This window comes from Schistocerca americana, chromosome 5 (assembly GCF_021461395.2).
Source record: "Schistocerca americana isolate TAMUIC-IGC-003095 chromosome 5, iqSchAmer2.1, whole genome shotgun sequence".
Taxonomy (NCBI): Eukaryota; Metazoa; Arthropoda; class Insecta; order Orthoptera; family Acrididae; genus Schistocerca; species Schistocerca americana.
In genome coordinates, this window is record NC_060123.1 from 231,260,496 (window position 1) to 231,273,625 (window position 13,130).

The following is a 13,130-nucleotide window of genomic DNA, read 5'->3' on the forward strand; positions in this document are numbered from 1 at the left end:
CGAAGTCTGAACGCACAGCATCTTGGAACACCCGCGCATGAAATCCCAAGATCTCCTCACAGTACCTGACAGCAGTTAAACATTACTGATTGACCCGTACCATTTCATGAAGAGGTATTCGAGTGGTCAATAAACTCCCTGCCCACACCATTAGGGATACTCCTCGATATCGGTATCTTTCTACAATGTTTGGGTCCCGAAATCGTGTTCCATGTGCCCTACAGATGCGAATCCGTCGAGAATCACTCTCCAGACCAAATCGGGACTCATCAGTGGAAAGGACATTGGGCCACCGTCCGACCTTCCAGGTTGCATGTTGACGGCTCAACTCTAGACATTCACTTCTGTGGAGACGCTTCAGAGATAAGACAGCTGTCTCCAACAATAATGGCCACCCTGTTGGAGCCTTCTGTACACTGTTTACCTCAATACAACACGTCCAGAGGACGCTGCGAGGTCAGATGCCAGTTGCAGTGCAGTAGTAAGGGGGTACCGTAGTGCCCTTACATCCAAATTACGCTCCACTCTCTCTGATGTCACACGTGGTCGGCCCTGTCCTGGTCTCCGAGGTACAGTATCGGTCTCTCTAAACTGTCGCCTCATCAGAGAAACAACAGAACGATTCACACAAAGCAATCGGGCCACATAAGTTTGCCCTGTGCCATACTGTACCGTCTGTGACTGTGTACACAGTAATTGTGGATGTGGCATTACCCTGCAAACACCACCCCTTTTGATAGGTGCCCTGACGTCATTGGTGACATTGTTGCCCGTTGATCGAAGTGCCATATTCCGTCCAGAACAGGATCGTAACGACATCTGTTGACAGTTTGTATGGTTATGTTGTGAATTAGACACAGGAAATAGAAGTGCGTTATTTTAATTTTGGACACCAGTGTAGTTTGAATCAACGTCTTGTCTATCAAGGGCTCTTAGTAGAGTTTTTATTGAAAGCGAGTCAAATACTTTTTCAAAAAATGGTTCAAATGACACTAAGCACTGTGGGACTTACCATCTGGGGTCATCATTCCCCTAGACATAGAACTACTTAAACCTAACTAACCTAAGGACATCACACAGGCCGGCCGAAGTGGCCGTGCGGTTAAAGGCGCTGCAGTCTGGAACCGCAAGACCGCTGCGGTCGCAGGTTCGAATCCTGCCTCGGGCATGGATGTTTGTGATGTCCTTAGGTTAGTTAGGTTTAACTAGTTCTAAGTTCTAGGGGACTAATGACCTCAGCAGTTGAGTCCCATAGTGCTCAGAGCCATTTGAACCATTTTTGACATCACACACATCCATGTCCGAGGCAGGATTCGAACCTGCAACCGTAGCAGCAGGGCGGTTCCAGACTGTAGTGCCTAGAACCTCTTGGTCACTCCGGCCGGCCGCCGATGGTCACATTGCCGTTTCGATCAATCAGTGGACCACCCTGTATACTGTCAAAAATAATGGTGCTATAACGCTTTCTTGGAGCACACGTAAATTTACTTTTGTCTCTGAAGACTTCTCTCCATCCAAAATGACATGCTGAGTTCTCTTTGTAGGAAATTCTTCTATCCAGTCACCCAGTTGGAGTGATTCCGTACGCTGTTTTGGTCATTAGGCGGCAGTGCAGGACTGTATCGAATGCCTTCCAGAAGTCTACGAAGACGGCATCTACCTGGGCGCCTATATGTACTGCGTTCTGGGTCTTGTGGATGACCAGACCGACCTGGATTTCACACGATCACTTTTTGGTACATAACTATTATTATAACACAATTAAGGAGACCGAAAGTATTCGTAGACTGAGTAGAAGGACTTGGTCAAAGTAAACGCCTTCAACGGGGTTTGGAAACTTGCAGTTTGTCAGTAACAGCGTTCATATCTTGTGGGATCTTGTTGAAAATTTCTGTATAAGGGACTATCACAAAGTTTCCGTTCGAAGGCCCCTTGCTTACATGTCTGCGCTAATATACCGAATCGGAGTCGGGCTGGGTTGCATATGCGCCGCTGCATTGCCATCAGAAAAAAATTTGTCACCATCTCTTTTTCAAGAAATGAGCAAATTATGATCACAGGCGTTGTAAAAATGAGCAGAACTGCAAAGAAAATGGAGGGAATTTATGCTGTGGTAAAAGTAATGAAAATGAAAGCTGGAGTTTGCACAATCAGTGTTTATATTTAGGTGCTGCTCTGAGGCGAATTACCTGAATAAATGTTGGTTTAAAGAGTAGCTCTTTCTTAGAACGATTGAGCGACCGTAAACAGCATTCAGTTAGACTTTGTCGAATAAGTTCCTGTCACTGGCTCTCGGGGTAATGTGTGTTAGCGGTGAACATAGCACGCAGATGTGATATCAGGTGCTGAGAGCAATCATACAACGAAGGCTTTCGCTACCGGATGTTTCAGCTACCGAGAATTATTCCGGGTTGTATGGCCGTGGTCCATGGAACTCTTCTATCCCTGACGTTTCGTCCAAAGCTACGTTGGACATATTCGGAGGTGCTCCTGGCTGTCCAACGTAGCTTTGGACGAAATGTCAGGGATAGTGAGTTCCATGGACCATGACCATACAACCCGGAAGAATCCTCGGCATCTGAGAGTAATGTTTCTTTGATTGCCGGACTGGAACGGATTTTATTCAGCTTCATGAACTCTGGTGGGTAGATAATTGAAGGATAAATAGCGGCTTTGATTTCTGAAGTTTACCCCGACCTCTGCGCCCGAGAGTGAAGTCACCATTACATACTAGCAATATGGACCTCGCCAAGGTGGAGGCCAGTCCGAACCCTTGTGGTGTAAGAATTTTCAACGACAGTCTTTGATGAGAAAGGGAAGAAATTTGGTTGTTTACAGTTTTTGAGCACCAGATGGTGCACGATAGCTTTGAGTTAAATCCAAAATCTCTCAACAGTCTCTGGTGAGGTATGTGATCATTTTGTTACATTTGTAGTTCAGAGACACGAGATAGCGTTTTGTGCGCGTTTGTGTATATGTGTTCTACATATTTAAGTTCTGTATAACATACATGATGAAAAAAATCACAACACCAAAAAATAATTAATATAGGGTAATGAAATTTCGGGAATACATTTGGCTAAATTAACATATTTAAGTGATTAACCCCGGAAGATCACATGTTAATGTAAACGCGAGATAAGCCATTGAAAATGTGATATGCTGGTACATTAATAACCGGTGTAACCGCCAGAATATTGAATGCAAGCATGCAAACTTGCATGCGTTGTGTTGTATAGGTGCCGGATATCAGTTTGTGATATGGATTTCCATGCTTGTTGGATTTAGTCGGCCAGTGCAGGGATGGTTAATGCTGATTGTGGATGACGCTGGAGTTGTCATTCGGCAATGTCCCTCCCATAATCAATCCACTGAGGACAGACATGTTGATCGAGCAGGCCAAGACAACATGTAGACATGCTGTACAGCTTGTTGGATCACAACAGCAGTATGAGGACGAGCATTATTCTGTTGGGAACCACCCCCTTGAATGCTGTTCATGAATGGCAAGACAACATGTCGAATCATCCGGCTTGCGTACAAATTTAAAGTTAAGGAGCGTGGGATAACCACGAGAGTGCTCATGCTATCATACGAAATGGCACACTGACCATAACTCCAGGTGTAGGTCCAAAGTCTCTAGCACGCAGACAGGTTGTTTGCAGTTCCTCAGTTGGTCTCCCTCTAAACAACACATGGCCCTCGTTGGCACCGAGGCAAAACCAGGCTTTATCAGAAAACACAACAGACTTCCACTCTGCCCTCCAATGAGCTCTCGCTTGGCACCACTGAAATCACAAATGAATGTGGTTTGGGATCAGTGGGAGGCCCGCTACAGGACATCTGTTTCGGAGCTGTCCTTGAAGTAATATATTTGTAATAGTTCGTTATGTCACTATGTGCTCAAATTGCTGCTGCAGATGCAGTACGATGCGCCAGAGTCATACGCCGAACACGACAATCTTCCCTCCCGATAGTGCCACATGGCTTTCAGGAGCCCCGTCTTCTTGCGACTAAACATTCCCGTGACAACCGGTGCCAGCAATCATGTATTGTGGCTACATTCCTGCTAAGTCTTTCTGCAGTATCACAGAAGGGGCATCCAGCTTCTCGTATCCCTATTACACGACCTTGTTCAAACTTAGTGTTTTGTTGATAATGGTTTCTTTGCCACCTTAAAGGCATTCTTGACGAACATCAACTGCCACATCCAAATTCAAAGGTAACTAACTTTCACGACCGTTATGCAAGTATTTATGGCGAAACTGATTTTCATTCTCATAGTGGCGCTACATCTTTCAGGTGTAGAAACACGCCTACCAACTTCCGCGTATGTCGCACCACTCCTTCTAGGTGTTGCGATTTTTTTCCGTCAGTATACTAAAACTATTTTTAAGCTATTCTTAATTCTTCAGTTACAGAAGCTTACAGAGAGCAAAATGCTGTTTGTTTTTAATATTCGTTACATAAGGTGTGGGCAGGCACACCAAATTTCGTCCATCATGCACCATCTTGTACGTTGAAACGGAAATCCTCCTACCATGGAACACGTGACATTTACAAATAAACTGACAAGGGAATGGTCCAGTCCGACCTGTCGAAACTTTCCCTGAAATATATTATGCAGGAAGACCCTCTCAAAATTTTAGCTGCTAAGACGCACTATAAGTATTTTAAAAAATGTTGAAAATTTTCAAATACATAGCTCGGCAGGTGGCTGGAGAAGTTTACAATCCTACCGGAGCTGTAGTAATCAGCGCATGCGCAACACGACAGCGACATATGCTTGGTTGACAACACTTCGGTAAACTAATAACTCGTCTCTCACGATCGTAATTCGTGATGCGAATTGTTGTTGTTGATTGTTTCTCTGAAGTATTTGTCCGTAGTTACTGTTCATTCAAATTTGCAACCTTTTTTGCTGTAGCAAAAGTGTTAAAAATGTAGTTAAAAATGGTTCAAATGGCTCTGAGAACTATGCGACTTAATTTCTGAGGTCATCAGTCGCCTAGAACTTAGAACTAATTAAACCTTACTAACCTAAGGACATCACACACATCCATGCCCGAGGCAGGATTCGAACCTGCGACCGTAGCGGTCGCTCGGTTCCAGACTATAACGCCTAGAACCGCACGGCCACTCCGGACGGCCAAAAAATGTAGTTAAAACTGAATTAATATTCATCGTGTTTAACTCCTAATTTTAAGCAGCGCGCAACCGGTTTTACTTCGTAAAATCTAACTGCGAACTGTATAAATGTAAGAAAGACTTACACAATGTAATAATAAATAAGCGTCAAAATGAAACTCGCAAAACTGTGAAATCAAAACTATCCGAACAATTTATTGCATAGAGTGGTCACACGAAGTCCCGACGCCCTCATTAATAACCATACTTAGCCCCTAACCTTGAATAAATAACGTAGACAACAGTTCTTTAGAGAAGTTTTCTTGACATATGAATTATGTAGAGCTGCTCCTACCGATGGAGATCTTTGAGACAGGGTCTTCGAATCGCAGTTGAGATGAACACTGCAAAAATCTTCGGTCTGGTTGAGCAGATTCAAGAAATCATACAGTATAGGAAATCGCCAACAATGAAGTATACTTCAAGTAAACGTGTAGAGGAGTGCAGTCAATCGTAGCTGTTGTGAATACAAAGCTTGCTGTTATCTCCACATCTGATCTGTCTAAAGCTATTCAGTCAGGTTTCATGAAAGAACTGTGAGCAAACCACGTTTTATCATTTAGAGGCGAAAACAGACAGAGTCTATTGTGGAATGGACTAATGCTCTGACTCTTTCATATGCAACATTGTCAGTCATAAGTATGAGTGGGTTACTGTTCCCACAGTTTTACATCTTGAGGGACCTTAACGCATAGTACGACCAAAACTAAAAAGAAAGGACTTTTTGGTGGCAAAAATTTTGCTACGGACTTATTAAAAACTGGAAAAATAGGAAAGAATAATTTTTAACATTTTATTCGAAATGGTTTCTAATGAGTTGCAGAAATTAATTCATTGCCTTTGGTACACTCTTGCCCTGGACATAACAACTCTGTCTTTCAGGTGGACGAAGAAAAGACTGTTGATATAATTGAGATTCCATCCGGAACGACAAATGTGAGGCTGGAAAACAGTTTTTTTTTTTTCAACTGTGGAACATATTTTTAAGGAAATTGTCGGACGATATAATTTCCGATATCTACGTATCATTTGAGGATTAGCTGGAGATCAGTAACCTTAAATTTCAGTGACTTGTGGAGTCAGTTTGTATCGGCACATTTTTACCAAATATACACTGTTAGTATGAGATTTTCACTCTGCAGCGGAGTGTGCGCTGATATGAAACTTCCTGGCAGATTAAAACTGTGTGCCGGAAGGTAGGAGACGAGGTACTGGCAGAAATAAAGCTGTGAGGACGGGGCGTGAGTCATGCTTGGGTAGCTCAGTTGGTAGAGCACTTGCCCGCAAAAGGCAAAGGTCCCGAGTTCGAGTCTCGGTCCGGCACGCTGCCAGGAAGTTTCTGTACACTGTTAGTTTGTATCGGCACATTTTTACGAACGGTATGCAGCACGATAAGCAGAGCAACGGCGAGGACCATTTCCGTTTCTTATTCAGTCGCAATTCTGTCTAAATAAGACTAGTAATTACTGTGACGTTTCTGAAAGTATTAATTTTAGTTTCGCTGGTTATGCCTGATGAAAGGAAAATGTTGGTTTTCGTCAAATTTTGTGACGACTACGTGGAATCAACAAGGAACTGTTTCATTGTTACTAAAATACACGTTATTCAAAAATTACAAGAACTTTGCTACAGGAATTGTTACAGAGAGATGTACGTTTAAGAAATATTTTATTTCAATGAATTGAAACCACGAATGACGGAACTTGTCTGCAGTGTAACAGCAAACACTGCCTTGATTTATTTTCCTCTGCTAGTCACCTCTGTAGGAATTACATACGCAACAGTTTAGCCGTCGGTACGAACTGCCTCTTAGTGAAAACATTAATGATACTTTTTTTTTATGATTCAGATGTTTCAAATTCGCTTGTGTCACTCCGGGTATCAGCACTACGCAGCACAATGCTCTCTTGTCACAGCCGATCGGACTCTAGGCAAGTAGGACTGTACAAACGGCTGTCTTAAGCTATTCGTCAAGTGTCAAAAACAAAAAGCGTCAACTTTGAAAAAATACTTGCTGTGCGTGTCAGCAGCAAAAATGTTGACAGAGAATTTGTTCATTGGATTCTAAATTCCAGGGTGGGTTTAGACATGTCGGATTGGAATATTTCCTTGTGTTTCTTTAATGTGTTAAGTCTTCCCCGTCTTGAAAACGGAAATTTGTGTTAGTTGGCTATAGTTTATATTTCAAAGGCTATTTAACTTATGCCTGTTTTAAGTACATACTTCTTCTTACTTTGATTGCACTTACTGATAACTGGTGTGCTGTAGAATAATAATATAGGTCTAGCACATAGATTATCAAATACAATGTATTCACGATTTTCTCGATCACAACGTTTTTAAGTTTGACCAGAATATTTGTTCATAATTACATCACTCTGACGTTCGTTGCAACATTTTTTCACATTTTTTTAAACCTTTCTTTCCTGGAGTAATTTTTATGATTTCAAGAAGAGACTGCACCGCACATAAAATGAACGCTGTTGTTGTTGTCTACAGTCCAAAGACTGGTTTGATGCAGTTCTCCATGCTACTCTGTTCTGTGCAAGCTGCTTCATCTCCCAGTACCTACTGTAACCTACATCCTTCTGAATCTGCTTAATGTATTCATCTCTTGGTCTCCCTCTACGATTTTTATCCTCCACGATGCCCTCCAATACTAAACTGGTGATCCCTTGATGCCTCAGAATACGTCCTACCAAGCGATCCCATCTTCTAGTCAAGTTGTGCCTCAAATTTTTCTTCTCCCCAAATCTATTCAATACCTCCTCATTAGTTACGTGGTCTACCCATCTAATCTTCAGCATTCTTCTGTAGCACCACATTTCAAAACGTTATATTCTCTTCTTGTCCAAACTATTTATCGTCCACGTTTCACTTCCATATATGGCCACACTCCATACAAATACTTTCAGAAACGACTTCCTGACACTTAAATCTATACTCGATGTTAACAAATTTCTCTTCTTCAGAAACGCTTTCCTTGCCATTGCCAGTCTACATTTTATATCCTCTCTACTTCGACCAAATAGAAAACTCATTTACTACTTTAAGCGTCTCATTTTCTAATTTAATACCCTCAGCATCGTCGGATTTAATTCGACTACATTCCATTAGCCTCGTTTTGCTTTTGTCGATGTTCATCTTATATCCTTCTTTCAAGACACTGCCCATTCCGTTCAGCTGCTATTCCAGGTCCTTTGCTGTCTCTGACAGAATTACAATGTCATCCGCGAACCTCAAAGTTTTTATTTCTTCTCCGTGGATTTTAATTCCTACTCCGAATTTTTCTTTTGTTTCCTTTACTGCTTGCGCAATATACAGATTGAATAACATCGGGGATAGGCTACAACCCTGTCTCACTCCCTTCCCAACCAGTGCTTCCGTTTCATGCCCCTCGACTCTTATAACGGCCATCTGGTTTCTGTACAAATTGTAAACAGCCTTTCGCTCCCTGTATTTTACCCCTACCACCTTAAGAATATGAAAGAGAGTATTCCAATCAACGTTGTCAAAAGCTTTCTCTAAGTCTACAAATGCTAGAAACGTTGGCTTGCCATTCCTTAATCTATTCTCTAAGATAAGTCGTAGGGTCAGTATTGCCTCACGTGTTCCAGCATTTCTACGGAATCCAAACTGATCTTCCCCGAGGTCGGCTTCTACCAGTTTTTCCATTCGTCTGTAAAGAATTCGTGTTAGTATTTTGGAGCCGTGGCTTATTATACTGATAGTTCGGTAATTTTCGCATCTGTCAACATCTGCTTTCTTTGGGATTGAAATTATTATATTCTTTTTAAATTCTGAGGGTATTTCGCCTGTCTCATACATCTTTCTCACCAGATGGTAGAGTTTTGTCAGGGCTGGCTCTCCCAAGGCTATCAGTAGTTCTAATGGAATGTTGTCTACTCCCGGGACCTTGTTTCTTCAGTGCCATGTCAAACTATCATTTCAAAACTGAATAAGAAAAGATATTAAATTTACATTACATTGCGGGAGAGAAGCGAAAGTCTGAAAAGTCTTCCAGTGTACAACAGATTCCCCTACATATCAGCGACACGTTGCAACTGTCATGAGGGCGAAAGAGGTCTGGTACACGTGACTACGCCGCAGTCTCTGATTCAGCTCTACATCTTTTTACACTGTCTGATCAGACGATCCGGGTGCTCCTATATAATGTGGAACTGACCACAAAATGTGACGAGAGGCGGACCCACAAGTATATAAGAAGGAGAGGAGTGCTGTGTTGTCAGTAGAGAAGCAGTAAAGGTTGGATGGTTCTGCCAGGAGAGTTCATTGACTCCCTGTGTGGACTAATCATTGGATGTCATCTGAGTAACAAACCCATCAGGGATATTTCAGCCCTTCTAAAGCTGCTCATACCACCACAATTGGTGGTATGAGTGTGAAGTGAAAATGCGAAGGAATAACCGCAGCTAAACCAATGCCACGCAGACCTCATATACTGACAGACAAGAACCATCGAGCATTGCCGCGGTTGGTAGTAGAAAAATAGCATGACATCTGAGGAAGGAATCACTCGTAAGTTCCGAAGTGCTACCAGCAGTCCAGCTAGGACAGTAATTATGAGTAGGGAGTTACAATGAATGGATACAATGTTCAAACAACCCCTCTTACATGGCACATTTCGGTTAGTACGTTATAAGTGGTGCTTTAGGTGGTCAATGACTGGAAACGAGTGATTTGGAGAGATGGATCACGCTATACACTGTGGCAATCCGATGGAAGGGGTTGGTCTGGCGAATGCCTGGAGATGGTTTCATGCCCTTATGTGTAGTTCCATCAGTGAAGTATGGAGGTCTTGGTGTTACGGTATAACGGTGTTTTTCGTGGTAGGACTGTAGTCCCCTAATTGTGTTTAAAGAAACAAAACGCCGTACGAAGAGACCATGAAGGCGGAAAGGTACCGACCGGTCGTCGTGTCATCCTCACCCCTAAGGCGTCACTGGAGGGGCATGTGGTCAGCACACTGCTCTCCTGGCCGTTGTCAGTTATCGTGACGGTTTCGCTAATTCTCAATCAAGTGGTTCCTCAACTGGTCTCACACGGGCTGACTGCACCCCGTGTGCCAACGGCACTCGGCGGACCCAGAGGGTGCTCCATCCAAGTGCTAGCCCAGCCTGGCAGTGCTTAACATCGGTGATCTGACGGGAACCGGTGTTACCACTGCGGCAAGGCCACTTGCGTTAATTGTGCTTCAGGAAAAGCTAAATGTAGATGGATATGAACAAATATACAGCATTTTTTTACCATGTATAGTAGAGGAACAATTGTGAGTCGATGATGGTATGAACATGACAACGCACGCTGTCGGAAAGCAACAATCCTGACACAGACCGGTCTTCCTAGAGACCCGAGCTGGATCAAATGGAACACGATTGGGATGAACTGGAACGATGGCCTTCCTCTAGCGCCCAGTGTCAAAGATCACTAGCTTCTCTGGTTTCTGCTCTTGAGGAAAAATAGACAGCCATTTCTCTACAGATATTCAGACGCCTTACTGTAAGCGTCCCCAGTAGGGTTCAAGCCCAAGGGTGGGTTAGTCTACGTATTAACGCCCGCTAATAGGTGTCTTGATATTTTTGGCCAGGTAGAGTAAATGCTCCGAAAGTCACTGAACAGTGCGTGATACAAAGTAATTCGTACCAACATTATCGATTTTTATTTCTATTCTATTCACGTATTCAGCGAGGGAAAATTGACTAGATTTATACTACTGTACGTAGCATAAACTCTGTTACCTTATTCTTAAGTTCCATATGCGAGGCGCCTTGCCACAGTTCATGCGGCTCCCTCCGTCGGAGGTTCGAGTCTTCCCTGGGGAATGCTTGTGTGGTTTGTGGTTAGCGAAAGTTAGTTTAAGTTACATTAAGTAGCGTGTAAGCCTAGTGACCGGTGACCTCAGCAGTTTGGTCCCATACGATCTTACCACAAATTTCCAAATCTCCATACGCGATATATATGATGGTAGCAGCATAATGTTCAAATAGGTTTCTTTGAATACAGCTTCCTTAAATGTTTCTAACAGACTTCCGAGTCATCTTCATTTCAGGGATTCTCATTTCAGTCACGCGTACATTTGTAGTTACTTGATAAGGCCTCCAAACAATGAAAAATACTCTACAACTCGTCGCGGTAACATTTTGTCTGTGATTTCCTTTACAAGTGTGCTACATTTCCCCATAAACCTTCCCGCAAACCTGCATCTACAGCTACATGCCTACTCTGCAGACCACACTTACGCGCCTGGCAGAGGGGTCTTCCAACGGCCTTCAGACTATTTCTCCTCTGTTCCACTCTGTAACAACGCAGTTGTAAAAATGAACACTTAAATCTTCCCATACGAGCTCTGACTTCCCTTATTTTATTACGATGATCATTTCTCTCTGCGGGCCGCAGTGGCCGAGCGGCTCTCGGCGCTTCAGTCCGGAACCGCGCGACTACTACGATCGTAGGTTCGAACCCTGCCTCGGGAATGGATGTGTGTGATGTCCTTAGGTTAGTTAGGTTTAAGTAGTTCCATGTTCTAGGGGACTGATGACTTCAGATGTTAAGTCCCATAGTGCTCAGAGCCATTTGAACCATTTTGAACCATTTCTGTCTACGTCAATTGGCGAGAATAAAAGATTTATGCATTTAGAGTAGAGAATTCCCCCATTTCGCTATGATAGGAAACGAACTGTCCTTTTTTTGGACTTTTTCGATGTCGTCTTGAAACGTGGTAATGTGGTATGCACCAATGAACACGCTTCAGATATGCAATAGTCTTAAGCCTTTTTAATTAAGCGAGCTCTGATTAGAATGCAGCAGGATGGCAGACGAACGGACGGAATGAGCGGAGGTAGTGAGCCGAAGGGTTACGATAAGAGCCGAGTCGGGCGCGGTAGACCAGCACGGTGAGTTGCGAGAACGTGAAGGCAGAAGGACACAGAAAAGCCAGGGGTAGGCCTAGGTTAGAAATACGACGCAGCATCCACAGGCGGGCTACCCATGTGGATTTAGAAGATGGACGAATCTTACTAGACGCTGCTGAAAGGGCCATGGTAAAATTTGCAGAAGAATGAAATTCAGAAGTGTATTTGCCCAGAAAGCAACAGGGAAAGTATAAAACAAAATATGTCTGTTTTAAGGGCAGTGACGTCACAAGCGGTTTAGTGGGGGAGGAGGAGCACATAGCTCACCATTGTTGAGGATTAGCGGTTAGACGGGGGAGCAGAACGGATGGCTGGCGGTTGCGCTCCCGCAGGATTACCAACTAAGCTTTGCTCTGTGGGTTAATCTGCTTAAGACCGTGACAAAGTAATGTTCGCGTAGTGGTGAAGTTATGTTGACTGTGAAGGAACGTTTATCTTAATATGTTACAGTTACTGAGGTACAGACGCCAATAGTTAACTGAGCAAAGCTTAGTGAATGCAACAACACGACAGTCATTGAACACTGCTGCTGTGCTCGCTCCTGCTGTTGCAGATTCTGGTTTTGTTTTCTGATAATGATCATTATTTCCAATTGGTGATCATCATGCTTATTTTTATATGGCGCATCAAGTGTAAGTAAAGACTGAGTTCCGTGACATCCAGTAATACAAGATCGTGGCCTTGTGCACAGAAAGACCCACGTGGCAGCTTAGTGATTTATATTAATGCGATCACAATTGGGATTAGCTTGATTGAGACGACAACAAAATGCAATCGGTATCCGACAGTGGTCTAAAACCTACTGAGAGAGACATATCCGTCTGACCGCTATCTGGCTGGATTCTGGCGTGAAAACTACGATTTTGCTAGTTGTTTGTAATAAAGTGTATCAGAGCATTTTGAGGCCAATATAACTGCTTTTATCAGAGGTGCGTTGCACTATTTAGTCGCAACGGAATTCCTCTCCAAACCCTTAGTTCAACGTATTTACGAAGTCAAGAATCCACAGGG

General features: G+C 43.2%; 1 protein-coding gene, 1 non-coding gene and 1 pseudogene across 2 annotated transcripts in view; 1 reads left to right on the forward strand and 2 right to left on the reverse strand.

Moving 5' to 3' along the window:
- Positions 1-13,130, reverse strand: part of LOC124616284 (cytochrome P450 6k1-like) — a 64,187-nt gene that overhangs the window by 3,918 nt on the left and 47,139 nt on the right. The gene's annotated exons all lie outside the window — the stretch shown is intronic.
- Trnal-caa lies at positions 6,437-6,511 on the forward strand. Its single transcript has one exon. It is a non-coding gene; the product is annotated as a tRNA-Leu (tRNA).
- Positions 10,272-10,390, reverse strand: LOC124617462 (annotated as a pseudogene).